The 14,670-nt window shown below is 40.3% G+C and overlaps 1 protein-coding gene across 2 annotated transcripts in view; it reads left to right on the forward strand.

The window, feature by feature from the left end:
- The first annotated feature begins 527 nt into the window (after positions 1-527).
- Positions 528-14,670, forward strand: part of plxnb2a.1 (plexin b2a, tandem duplicate 1) — a 230,550-nt gene continuing 216,407 nt past the window's right edge. For both annotated transcript variants that reach the window (XM_026148328.2, XM_080291728.1), the window contains exon 1: positions 528-1,057. The gene's annotated coding sequence lies outside the window, so the exon portion shown is untranslated. The remainder of the gene's footprint in view (positions 1,058-14,670) is intronic.

Genomic DNA, 14,670 nt, shown 5'->3' on the forward strand with positions numbered 1-14,670 from the left:
TCTTACCAACCATCGCATGTCATTGCCTGCTCAGGTTGGATGGTCTGCTATGTTGTTTCGTAAACCCAGCAGCCTTTATTTATTATGTATTTTTGGTCTTATCCCATTTTCTTTGGTTTACTTATAGGACTTATTCTTTCTATTGGTCCCTAAAGTCTGTACTGAATGTAGAATAAAGGAGGTTCGAATTTGTCTGAATCAGCTGCAAAATCAAATACATTTCAGAGAGCTGGTGTCTCTCAAGATTTTATGGTCATTTTAAGTGACCAGATATTTCCCCTCATCGTTACTGCCCTTGTTTTACAATGACTTACTTTGATGTAAGTTTCCTTAGCTTTGAAGCTTGCTTTTCACTCTTATTTTTGTGCATTTGACTCATCTCCTATCTATCCTGAACAAGGAAATTCTTGCACATAAGATTTTTAAGGTTAAACCTTCTATAAGCTTTTATTTTGAAAGGAAGCTTGTGCATGCTTTTTGTGTTTGACGCTGCAAACCTGACGGAGCATATATGCCAACAGGCATTGGGGGTTAGTGTTAGGAGGAGGAGGAGGAAAAGCCTTCACCCTGATATTCCTCAGTTTTGTTGCATCTCGCGCCGTTTCCAGTGGAGCTCGTGGCAGTAGATCCAGCTGGATGTGTGCAGCTCGCGTCGGCTCTGGATACGGAAAGCACGCGCTCCTTCCTTTAAAAGCTGGAAGTATACGCGTGTGAGCGGGCGCGCGTGTCTGAGTGCGTGTTGGCTTGCCATATGAATCACACCTGAGCCGGGTGTGCAATTCCTGGGCGTGTAAAGCACATAGAAGGCAGCGTGTCCACTTGTTTGCCGTGGGAATGTTGTTAAACTAAACTTCCCCGCAGCGGTTCGGGCAGACGTGCGCTGCGCTCCGGTCCGGTGGCACTCTTTTCCTCCCTCTTCCCAACATCAGGATGTAATTTGGGCAACTTTTTGAAGGACCGAGGACACGCAGGACGAGTTTTATCAGCTAACATTTGATTTAATTGGGGAATACTGTCGGCAGTCTGTCGCAGAGGGACGCCAGCGGCGGATCCAGAGGTACGTTGAGCGGCGTTTTGGCTGCCTGCTTGTTACTTTTTAACCGCACCTTTTATGAATACTTAACGCAGAAACAAAACTATTGTTCGTCCTCAAGCGCAGTCTCCCAAAGCCCTTCACAGCAGAAAAGCCTTTAAGGAGGATTTTAAAGATCTCCAGAGCACTCGTGATTCCTTATCAACGCGTGAATTCCCCTCGATGCCTTGTTTGGAGAACGCTACACCAAACTCCGCTTACAAAAGTTCAGGTTTAAAAACAAACATCGGTTATTAGCGATTTGAACGGTCACCATTGTGATTAAGTGGTGTTTTATACTTAGCATGGAAGGTAGTTGATATTCGGCATTAAAGCCATATTCCAATCACTGCGTTTTCTTTAGAAAAAACAACAACTTGTGGACATGATTTCATCCGTGTAATCAGCTGCCACTGAGGAACACTAAAACTTTAAGTTGCCAAAGTTTTAAAAGTGTCCAGCTGATATGGAGTCTCGGCTGTAATGATTGGCTGCAGAATGTTAGAGTCTTGCATATTGCTAATGGGTTAGAATACATTTAATTTAAAGGTTCCTAAACGAAGTCTGGCATATGGGAGACAGCGGAATGTGCTGGGACCCATCAATACTCAGAACATCTGGAGCCTCAGCCAGTGGGCTGATCCTGTTGAGTCGGTGACAATAATATATTCCAGACCGACTTCCTCCAGTGTCAACTCCACATATTGGAATTTACAACAGCTGTAGGAACCCATTATCTTTTATTGATTCTGCCCATTAATTCCATACCGATCTCAATGAGAGGGGCTTTTTTAAAAGACTCTGAGCTGTAACTCAACATCAGTTAGATATCCCTAACATTGTAGTTAATGTAATGTGGTTGAAGCAGATGTTTTTTGAAGGCATTATTGATCATAAGTGCCTAAACCATTACAACAGCAGCCAGATAATGGTTGTACTTAGTCAAATCTTTGGCTCCAAAGGTCATTAAAACACATTGGTCCCCATCTCATGCGAGGAACTATGAATCTTGGAAAGTGTGCTGCTGGCCATCTGCCTCAGAGAACTGCTGTACATGATGGGGAGGTAATTGCCCATGGTGTGAGTTAATGGATTAGAATAGCCTCCACACTGCACCTTGGGCTCTGGAGCCATAAAACTATTATAGCTGCAGCGACGTAGCTCTGTTTAGATTCAGGTTGTTTGATGTTATTAGGGCTAACAGGACACTCCAATCAGCCGAGCGTGCAGTTTCAAGGCTTCTTGAGCAGTTCATTGTCATGTTTGAGCTACTGCAGCCACTGGGGGGGAAGTTTGGATGAGCGGGAGTCGATCAGATGTGTCCAGAAACTTTATAACTCCTACCTTTTTTTCCTTCTTTTTTTTAACATGAAATTTGCAGCCAATTACCGGGTTGTGCTTACTGTGTCAGTATGAGTGATGGAAATGTCTCCTAAAAGTCATTGCTGGTGCTTGTTCAAGCAATGTTCTCAATGAAATCGCATCTCTAATGTGTTCTTAAAGCAATCGATGGTTCAAAAGCACCGTGTTAGTCTGAATAAGCTCTTCAGTAAATCCCCTTTTTTAAATGTTTTCCTAGAAGCCATGCTATTTAATAGGCAGTTTTAACTCATCTGCACACAATGCTACGGACAGCACAATACAAACCCTGTCTTCTGTTTAGTGAAGTGACTCGTCAGCTGAGCTTTACATTGAAAAAGCCTTAGATGCAGACAGTGCAGGTAAAGGGAATTTCACTGGCTGCTCACTGGGTTGATTCAGCAGGACGGCTGACTTTCAGCTCGGTTACGTAGAAATGGAGAACTAAGAGAAAGGAAAATAAAAGGGCAATGCCTCCTTTTTCACTTATTACTATGACATTTAACATTTTGGAAGGTCAGCAGGTTAACTGTGTGTTTTTTGGGTAACTTCTAGAGACATTTTGCATTTGGCAACAGAGCTTTTGGATCCTTGAGGTTACCTTTCTCTTTTCTATTTGCTTAAATAGGCTTTACCCTGGTCTGAAGGCTCGGCCAAATCAGAACTGGCAGTAAGTAATATTCGCTACTTGTACAGTTTAAAAAAACAAGACAAAACCCAGATGAAACAGGAAATGATGTGGGCTGAGCTGATAATTTAAGTTGTTAAATTTGGCACCCTTTGCCTTTTGCTGGTTTTAAAGAACAACACAATTTAAAGGAGTAGTTTAATGTGTTTGGGAAGTGCACTTATGCACCTTTTAGCCACATGCTTAGTTTGTAACTGTGATATTACTGCACGGTTAGCTCAGAGTGGAAATGTGTGGGAGATGGCTACACTCTTGGTAAAAAACAAAGTACACCCTCAGCCCTTGTATAGAAATTAATGAGGTAAATGGCAACCAGTTGCTGCTAATCATGATTAACTTAACATCAATTAGTTTGGCCAACTCTATAAAAGTGGAAGCTTTGGTAACTTCCTGGTCTGGAGCATTCAGGTGTGTCAAGGTCAGATTGTAATGCTGAGAGAAATTGCAAAATACCCAAGAGGTCCGACTCAGACTGCACAGCCCTCAGTTAGCATTTTAAAGGTTGAAGTTCATGACAGTTAGAAAAAGACTGAACAAGTATGGCTTGTTTGGAAAGGATAAGGAACATGGCAGCACACCTTAGGTTTGCAAAATTACATCTGAACCAACTACAAAATTTCTGAAACAAGGTTCTTTGGACAGATGAGACCACAGTGGCAATATTTGGACAATGCACAACACCACCTCCAACTGTCAAGCATGGAGGTGGAGGGGTGATGATTTGGGTTCCCTGTAGTCACAGAGTCAACCATGTATCCCTCAGTATACAAAAGTATAGTGTGTACTAAGTATTCTGGAGTCAAATGAGAGGTCATCTGTCCAGAGCTAAAGCTTGGCCCAAACTGGGTCATGCAACAGGAAAATGATCCCCAAGCACAGCAACAAATCTAAAACGGTCCATCTGATTGAAATGCTGTGGATAATACTTCAGAGCTGTGTGTAACTGAATGCCTGCAAATCTCAATGAATTAAAGCAATTTTGTAAGATGGGATGAGCTACAATTCCCCGCAAAATAAAGCTATCGTGTTATTGTCAAATTAATCATGTGGTGTGTTTAGTTTTTCACAGGACTGTCTCTAGACTGTGTCTAAAATGAAACAAAATGTACCTCGAACGCTCACTAATTCATAAACTGTTCATTTCAAAGTATTTATTACATTGTAAATGTAATAAATAATTACATTACATAGTGAATGATCTGTAACAAAAAAAAGGGGATATTGTCAAAGTCTCTCAGAGACAGCTAGTCTAAAGGTGAGGAATCAAGTATAGCTAATTAACTGCTTTATACCATCCAGATTCATTTAACCTTGTTGTATGGATACAAACAAAAGAGTAAGGTTTCTACGCAATAAAGTACGGTAGCAAGCTAGCTTGCTCGGGCAGTTTCCCAACTCCTCATTCAATTATTGGCTGATTTAACATCTAATGGAAAATGCCAGCGCTGCCTAAACAAGCTACGACATGGAACAAAGGAAAAAGAGGAATTATCATTGATAACGGCTGGTATTTTTCCAGCGTGGCGATATCTATTATGTAAGTTTGATGTCGTTAGCCATTTCCAGGCCCAAACACGTTTTCACTTAAAGACTGAAAGAATTTGGAGTCTTTAATTTTCTGCACCACGTCAGTGCAGAAAATTAAAGACTCCAAATTCTTTCAGTGACAGAAATGATTAATATGAATGTCCTGCAAGATATTTAAGTCAATACTCATGAAAAAGGGGATTTCTAAGGTTTAGAGGAGTTGGCAGTAAATATAGCTTGCTGCTAGACATCTCAAAGTAATTTAAGAAAAAATATGAGCACTGCTTTAAGTTTGGATTTAAACTAGGTTGGAAAACTTTGAAGAAGTTGACAAGAGGATGTGTTACCTGGTTACTAAGTACAGGCTATGGCTATGGTTCGGCTAATAAAGATAAAGGATGGGAGTTAAACTGTTCTCCTGAAAAGCCCATGTTGTGGTCCGTGATGTTCAAAGAGACTCTGAAAACCAAAGCTCCACCAAAGCAATATCTGTGATGAACCCATCCACAGCAGTCACGGAAACCATGAACTGTAGTACATGCTCTGAGTTTTTAAAAACCTAAGGACATGCCGCGTATGAATGGTGCTGATAAAAAGCTGGCGATGCTGCGAATGGTGACTGAGTAGTTTTAAGGGGCTTCTTTTCAGTAAAAAGAGAGACAGAGTATTGCAGCGTGTTTTTTAAAAAGACAAGAGGCTCATCCAAAGCAGCAGCAGATGTTTGGGCCCAGAAACAGGATCGGTAGGTCTCCACTTAACAAGCAGATTGGCTATCCACTTTGAGATGTTACCGAGCCTGCATGCAGCGTCCTTCCAGCTCGGCTTCTTCTTTACTTTTTTTTTTTTTTATATCCTGAACCTGCTGTTGCTCTCACCTCTGCTAAGAGCTTGATTTTTTTTGTCTCTCATGTGTTTGTGTATTAAAAAGAGCAGCTCTGGCCCCACCCTGCACTGTGTAACCAACTGAACAAGTATTGTGTTTTTATGTTGGTAAAGCTCTCATCCATCAGAAGCCCAGTCAGTCTGAGGGCTTAACTATACATTAGTGTCACCTTTGCACTTCCACCGCTTGACTGTAAGAAACCTGTTTAAGTGGAATGCAATTTGGTGGTTGAGTAACAGCACCACATTCAATACTCTGCTTAAACAGGAAGTTATGCTACTGCTTATATACAGTACACAATGATAGTAGGCTGTAATTGGATTTCTGTGCTAGATAGAAGCACAAGCAGATAGTGTTGGTGTGTTTAATTTCTACTTCTGCTTTCAAACCAAAACTGATGGTTATTAGCAAGCTGTGGTTTAAAAAAAAAAATTAGAAGAATTTGTTCTAAAAACATAAAAAATAATTATTTAATCCAGAGGAAGAATTTACAACAATACAGTGCTACAATGAAATACACAACTACTCTGTAAAAGTAATTATTATGTAAAATAATGTTTTTTGAAGCACTAAATTGTTAAGTCCCCAATTTCTTACGGTTTATGTGTGTGGTATTAAAAAGGAAAAAAAAAGATGGTTTTGCAGGTGGTGTTGCAGCCTCATCATGTTATTAGCTCAGGGACTTTGCATGAATCCCAGGCTGTGTAGCATTTTGCACAAGCCTGTATAATTTAATTAGCAGTAGTGCATCGTACTCCATAGGCTGTGACTGTGCCACTGTCTGCTAAGATGTGATGCTACTCTGCTGCATGTGCTGCACACAGTCCTGGGAGTATAGGGAATAATCATTGTTTGTGATGAATATTGGTCTGCCAGTTTGTTAATTAAGCTCTATGAAATGCCTCCAAATTGAACGCAAGTACTGTATATGAGCAATTCTAAGTAATTATTGAAACTGTGCATTGATTTATGTATCACCCATTAGTGTTCAACAGTGTGTAGCTTGGCCTCTTGTCTACTTTTAGTGGCCACCAGAAAGGTCAATTTAAGCTAGCAGTACATGATGTAATTAATCTTCAAGAACATATTCTTGTTGTAAATATGTATCAGAAAAGATAATTGGTAAGTAAAGCTTTAAAATTAATAGTAAATCCTGTGCACCTCTGTAGACTCACCACTGCAGGTATCACTGCTTGAAAGAGAGAGGTTGTTGTGGGCCTGCAGCAAGGTTTACAAGAAATCTGCCAAATGTGAACAACCAGCAGTTTAATCTGCATGCAAGCAGCTTTCATTCTTCTTAATGAGGTTGGTGGATGCGGCAGCTTAAAAGAAAGTTTTTTTCATTTTTTTAAATCTTCAAAAAAGGTGATTTATTGGTATTTTATTGTGAAAACACTGACTGAAGAAACAATGACTAATTAATAATTTCACACAGTTTGCTTCAGAGCTGAATTGATTGATGGAGACAAGCTGGTTAATCAATCCTTATATTGAACCCGGGATGTTTGTATAGATTTTTATTTATTTATTAATAAATGAATCAATAAATCTCCTTATTATTATAACTATACTGTCCAAGTACATGCTGATGTGATAATTTAAATGTAACTAATATGCAGTGAAAAGTTTCACTCTCTGTTTTTGGTGTTTAAGTATGTTAAAGTTTAGCTTTGCAAAGAGCGACTGTTGGTTGAAATTACTTTTTAAATTCAGGCGAACATCCTGTTTCAGGTTTGCTTTGGGTTCTTACATGTGGAACAGACTGTTTCTGTAGTTGCAGAAAATGGCAGAGGCTGGTTTTAATCTGTATTTATAAGCTGTGAAATTGAACAAAATGTTGGAGATCAAACTGTCTCTAACAGATGGATGCAATGCTTCCTGTGCTGATTGTCTGCTGGGTGCTGCGCAGACATTCTGCAGCATGTGTTGAGTGATTCTGCAACTAGAAACTTCACTTTTTAAAAATCTGAGCAGCTTCATAGGAGAGCTCCTTGTAGTATTTGTTGGCTTCTTTTTCAACATCTTTTTCATATTTGCGTAAAACCTTCTGAAAGCTTTCTAGACATCTTCATCTTCATTTTTATTTATTTTTTTATTTTTTAATGCATTTTCTAGCCTGTCAGCCTGTCCGTGGTTTTCAGTGCTGAGCAGCAGTAGCTGCTGTTGAAACGCAAAAAAATGTCTCCGCTCTCTTAAATTCGAAGCATGGACCAAAATTATGTTTCACAACTTGGCAGAGAGAGCAACGGAAGACTGAGACATGCTTTCTCTGTGCTGCAGTCATTTATCACAGGGAGAGAGTGGCAAAGGTCAGAGGTCAGACAGCAACTTTTTGTGTGTGTGTGTGTGTGTGTGTGTGTGTGTGTGTGTGTGTGTGTGTGTGTGTGTGTGTATAAACCCTTGGCAGAAGATATTGTTTTGCACTTCTTGATCAGTTGTTGTTGTTTAGCAGTTAATGGCTCCTAGATAAAGAAACATAGTTTATATAACCGCTTTCAGACGGCGAGATGAGTGCTGGGCACGGAGATGCTTTCAAAATATATTTGGAGAAATAAGACAGGGCAGTATGGGCGCAAAGGCTGTACCAATATTTCACGCTGTTTTTATTCCATCATGTTGACATCTGCCTGTTACGATGTCATTGTGATGTCATAGGGTGTCATATTACAACAATAAATGTTTTTTTGCAAAGCTCTCCTCACGCCCTTTCGCATGATATGTTACTTGATATCGTTTCTTTAAAAAATCATTTTTAACCTTTTTTAACTTTGACCTTGGGTGCTAACAATGGAGGTCAAGGTCAAATTTGTAGCCAACCCAGGTGCTCATGTGCCCCAGAGCCTAGCAGATTGTTGCTGAGTTTGAATATTTGCCATAAAGATTTGTGGGGAATGTAAAGGTTTTACAATAACAGCATTACAAATGGGAATAAAGACAAAAAAGATGAAAAATCTGATAAAAAATATAACCCAAAACATGGACAAACTAACACACCTCCCCCTCCCACTTGCGCTAACAGCAGGTCAAGTTGACATTCAGCTCTCCTCTGATTGGCTAGTCGAGGCTAAGCAAGTGTATGTGTGTGTGCATAACTTCACAGGAAGTAAACCTGTTGGATGACTCACGGTAATAGGTAATAGTTTCAGCTAGACTTTTCTTTGTTCACTTGTCTAGTTGCTTTTGGCCTTTGATCACCTCACAACATCGTCCTTCCTGGTATGTCATGGGTTGAACTTGACTCTTGCCATTCCATGAAATATTTTAAAAAGTTCCTTATTTTAAAACAGTGAAATGAAATGTAGCTGCAGATCTGTAACCAGTCCTGTTTCTGTGCAGTAATGTAGCCTTATGTCTCCAAGGTTTCTGCAATGTTACTAAACACTTAGAAACGCTTGTGAGGTTTCAGACAGTGGAAGGTAATGCATTCAAACCGCATGCTTTATTAGAGCAGAGATGAACAGGAAGTGTTAGGGATTTAAAAATAATAACATAAAAAAAGGAGGAGGAATGAGGGTCCAGGCCGTCAGCCAGTGGGTTGCTCAGCGTTTAATTAGTTGCAGTTCTAGCAAGGATGTTTATTCCAATAATATTAACATGACAAAGGGTTTAGACTTGGAAAAAGGTGGAATTAATTTACTTGAGCTGAATAATTTTCAGTAGGCATAAAAATATACTAATAATATTCAGTTAGTCACTTTGTCTTCTGGAAAATGCTTTTTTTTTTCTCCATGTATTTCTTCTGTCATTTAATAGTTATTATGAATCAAATGATTAGATAATCAATGAGCCAAATGCCACACATTGTATTGCCTCTAATGGCTACTTGGGGTGGGCTCCAAAAGTGAGTCTGTCCCCATAGCCTGCCATCTTTAAATGTCCAGCAGAAATAAACACGTTTGCAACCTGCTACAAAAAAGTTTCAATCTCTTTAGCTAATTTAAGAAGTGAGCGAGAGATGCACAGGCAATAAATCTTTTACAGCTCACACATTTAAACTCTAACATTTGGAGTTGTGAATGTTGACTATACATTATTGCCTGTATGCTGGGAGTTGAGCTGGGCCTGTCCTGTGTTTGTGGGGTTCGGTGCCTTTTGAAGCATTTTTGATACATGCGGCGTATCAGATAAATGCATCTTGTTAATGAGGCTTGCTTGTGTCAGCTGATGAATAGAACTCCATCCAAATATGGCCTGTTTGCACAAAACCAAGATAATGATGTTCATGTTGCTAAATTTGACGCTTGGGAACAGGAGGTCTCAAACTGGCGGGTGATGTCACAGTGACCATCTTTTGTTTTCAGTCTGTGCTTACTGGTGTAAAGTCTGTCTAGACTCAGTTTTTCCCGTGTTTCTGAGCCTCCACTCAGAGACTACACTTTATTTATAACGTATAGCTGTTTTCATGTGGAGCCTCTTAAAGCGATCATCCATGAGATTCCTCATCTTATTTCCAACCGCCTGCACCACCCGCACCACCAGAACTATGCCGACACCTTTGATATATGCTCATTGCTGCTCCGTTTGTCTCACACTTCCTTTACATTATAATGAGCGCGCTCAGTCATGCAGCCTGTTGGTAATAAACAACAGCAAACTGTAGCAGGCTTAAAGATAAAGAGCTGCGTGCTCTCTGTTCGTCTTTCCCTCTTTTCATCTCTGAATATTTTTTAGTCTTGTCAGTGTATTTAAGAAATCCTGCTTCCAGAAACATCAAAAAGTTGACTTTTTTTTTTTTGCTCTGAGGAGGGTTTTCTATGAGGGATTCAGCCGTCTGTCGCTAGGTGTTCACAATAGAAAAAAGGTAGAGCCTCTCATCATAATTCAGCAGTTGTGAAACAGACATTTATTTTATTTATTTATGTGAATGTGAATTTATACTGTGCTTGGAGCATGTGCATCTCTGATAAAATAATGAGTCCATAAATGATAACTTCCCGGTCTTCAGTTCCTTTCATGTCCTCTTATGGTTTTAGAAGCACTTTTAAGCAGAATCATTTTTGATTTCTGTAAACGCCTCTACCAGGCAGGTGTGGGGGAAAGCAGGCCTAAATTGATTCGGTCGCAGAAAACGATGCTAAATGATCAACTTTCTAACTGCGGAGCGGTTGTTCTGAGTGCATTTTAAGCCCTGAAATGCTCTCATGGAGGCTAAAACAAGCCTGCCTCTTGGATTGTGTGTCTGGAGCCACTGATTGAGGCTGGCGTGTACGCGGACGAGCTTTTCTGTGTTTTGTTTGTCCAGCTGTTAATGTGCCGTTCTCATTATGCTGCTGTTGTCAGGGAGCCTCCGAGTGGAGAGCGGTGATTTAAGAAGCCAGCCTGACTGATTACCGACCTGTGCGCTAGTCCTCTTGTTCTCTGTGGCCGTGCATGTGTAAATGTTTAAAGCGTTTACACGTGCACGACTTGTACAGGTCAGCTTGTGCTGCAGTTTAAAGCCATTATCAGTATAAGACTCAAATAAATAAAGCAGCGATAACCGCCACTAGCTGCCGTCCTTTGATTCCAGTGCGTGCAATGGCTGTTCAGCAAGGGTCATTGTTATTGGTTCGATGCTAGTGCAGTCTGAGTTCAGTTTGCAGCTCGCTGAACTGTGCTCAAACATGCACTGTCAAAACGATCAGTATTAGTATCTGCAGTACTGTCCCTGTATTTACTTTGTACTGGATCGATCGCAGTATTGCACAGCACTAGTATTTAACCTGCTTAATCTTGATGCTTTTTGCGAGCCAGTTTGCTTATTGGCATTTGGTTTTCCTTAACTTGCTCTTCCATATCTTCTTTTAAAGTTTTGGTTTTCCATCGTTGAAAATTCAACATTTTATTGATGGCATTATGGGTTAGAAGCTGGAGACCACTGATGAGCTGGTCAGCTGTTTGATTTGAAATTATTCTTCCACGTCTTTGGCGTCAAAAAATAATACTGGTCTACATTTCTGCAGCTAATCAGACTGGACGGGTATGATTGCCTTTAGGTCATTTGCATTAACTATCTTATGTACACTATCATATTGTGCTGGTACTAATGGGTTAGCGGGTGCTGACTTCAGAACCACAGTAAGTGCTGACATCGAGTTTCTCAAGGTTCAGTTCACATTGAATGGCGTCTGCCTTTTAGAAGCGAAACATGACAGCCTCTCAAAAGAATACAAGAGAACTGAGCGTGTGTTAATTGAATGTCTTGAACTGTACATGAACCCTTGCTGCCCCCCGTGCCAGCTCGTGCTACGAACGGGTGTGAACTGCAAAGTGGAACTGCAGCAAACAATTACTGTGTCGCTCAATCATTTTGACAGTTCCTCCAGTGATAAATTCATTTGTGAGCTCAAGAGGAAACGTGTCAAACTAAGTTTCATCTGAAGCATTGTTGATCCTCAGCGGAAGACAAAAGTCTGTTTCTATGCTCGTCCTGCCAGGTGAGGAAAATAGATTTTATTGATGCTTGGCTTGACAAGTTTAAATTAGTGTTGCATATGAGGTTTGGAGTCATCTTTATCTTTTTGTTTTTGCTGGTTTAGATGTCTGACAATTTTATGGTCATTAAAATTTGAACTCTACAAATGGCCCTGTAATAATCTGTGTGTTGAGTGGGTGAAGAGCTGTATACAGAAACAATGACAGTCTCTGTTGCATTGAGTTGACTTGAGCACCAAATCCCAACAACAGTCGCTTCAAGGTGTTTTATAAAGTAAAAAAGAGATCCTACAATAACAGAGACAAACTCCAACAATTTGTTGATCCCCTGTGAATAAGCACTTGGCAACGGCGAGACAGAAAAACTCCCTTTTAACAGGAAGAAAGGGAGGTGAGGGAAGGAAGACGGGACAAAGACACATTGTGGAAGACAGGCAAAGAATAATAATAATAATAATAATAATAATAATTTATGATTAGATGCAGAGTGGTGTACAAACACAGGGTAGAAGAAACACTCAGTGCACCAAGGGAATGCCCCAGCAGCCTAGACGTATTGCTGTGTAACCGAAGGAGGATTCAGCGTCACCTGATCCAGCCATAACTAAAGGTTTTATGAAAAAGTAAAGTTTTAAGTCTAAACTTAAAAGTAGAGAGGGTGACCTTATAATAATGAAGGAACTCTTATGAGTAGTGAGTATATCTTTGTAGAAAGCTAGAAACGTGTGTTTTATTTCTATGTTCTGGTTATGATAGCATACATTCTCCTCGTTTTGTTCACTTAGAAGCCGAAAGATTATCGATTGCTTTTATTAGCTGAGTTTCTGCTCACCTATTCACAGGAAGTCTTATCAAAGCTTTCTTTTGCCCAGTGTTATCTGAACTATCCACTGTCTGACCATGTTACTGCTCTATAGCTATGCTTTAGTTGGACTGACAGTCGCCGGTAAAAGTATTTCAAAAGTCTGTGTTTGTGGACACTTAGTGATGATGAGACTTGATTTGTCTGAGTGTTTCTCAAGGAAATTTCAATACTGCAAAGCACGTACACATTCCAGGCAATTTCTCGTGGAGAAGAAACCCAAATGGCACAAGGGGAGCTTTGTGTGCGACACACACATTTGGCAAATTGTTCCCGTTGTTTCTCCATTCTGTCCTCCACATCACAAAAACCCAGGAAGGGGGAGCCCCGAGAGAGAGAGCGAGGGAGGGAGATGGAGGGGGAAAATGGATCCCATCAAGTCAGATCGCATTGTCTCGTTGATTGAACAATTTGTAAGTCTGTTTTGTCAGCATCACGCTTTTGCAGAACTCCCAGGAGTGCCGTGCACGAAGGCCGCTGCACCATCGGGCGCCATTTATTTCACCCCAGCTGCCCTTTAACTTCATCATCATGACTGCTTACACGTACACACATACTCTGTATCTCTGTCTCACACACGGCAGTTTATGATGATAGATATTTGCCTGCGGAATGAAGAGTGGGAAGCGTAGAGGGCCATTTAACGACCTGGGTATTGCCGGCTGTCTATGTCTCTCTCTGTTAATTCAGGGTCACGTCAGTCAGCGTGCTCGGAGATGTGAGGCGTCACACTCAGAGCAGAGTAATGATTAAATGAATAAAGGGTTGCTGCCTGCTTGGTAAAGAATAGAAAACATGAAAAGACAAAAAGGACTGAGGGAGGAGAGCTACAATGCCCCTCAGTCTAATGATTCCAGCCAGCATTTCTTTATCTCCATTTAATTTCATACAATGCCTTTAATTACTTGCTATTCTAGTTGCTAACGTCTATTGTACGGGCCTATTACAGGAGGAGCAGGAGGTTCATTATACTAGAAAGATTGATGCACTTCTAAATCTTTCTTTTTGGTGTTGAGTAGTTTTGCTTTTTTTCCTTCTTTCATGAGAAGTTGAACGAGATTTTTGATCTTCTGCGTTCAGTCTTGTGTCTTGTGGCTCTTCTGTTTGGCAAAAGGTTTAAATTTTTAAACAGTGGAACATTAAAATTCAGTTCTTAACCCACCAAAACACACCTGTGTTTGTAACTCTTAGTAATTATAGTTTTGCTTGTAAAACAAGCCTCTATCCTCAGGCTAATATTCATGGAGGACACATGTGCTCGGCAACCACTTTATTGGGAGCACCTGCGCAGTCTAATGCAGTCCATTACAGCAGCTCCACCATAAAATCTGCTTTCATAAAGCTTATTCTTGGGCCGCTTGACTGAGGCAGAAATCACATTTATTTTGGTCTTGGTAAAAAATTTGAATCTTGTTTATTTAACACAATTATTTTTATTATTTTGGAGGGAGACGGGGTCATCCAGTAGTTGGCTGGGCCCTGATTGCCAGGCAGCCTGTAAGGTACTTGGGTGATACTGAAAATGGTGACTTTTTTCCTTTTCTGGGTTTTTTTTTTTTTTTTGGCTTTGCATAGTGACTTACAGAGAGACAGCTGTTGAACTGTGCACGCTGCACAGTGATCACTTAGATTAGGCAAACTGGACTTTGGAGTCAAATGTACCAGTAAATCTTTAGAGCTTGCACAGCATCTGACGTCCGATTGCTTCATTTGCTGTAGTTCTTGAATTTTTCCTCCATGGAGCTAAAAGCTTCCTTCTGACCGTTGTGTGTCTGCATTTACACATCTGTTATAAATCTATAACTATTATTCAGTTTAGTCTGTTCCTATAGGGTTGCTTTGTCATTTAGTTTATATTGGGTTTC

This window comes from Astatotilapia calliptera, chromosome 17, assembly GCF_964374335.1.
Source record: "Astatotilapia calliptera chromosome 17, fAstCal68.1, whole genome shotgun sequence".
Lineage (NCBI taxonomy): Eukaryota > Metazoa > Chordata > Actinopteri > Cichliformes > Cichlidae > Astatotilapia > Astatotilapia calliptera.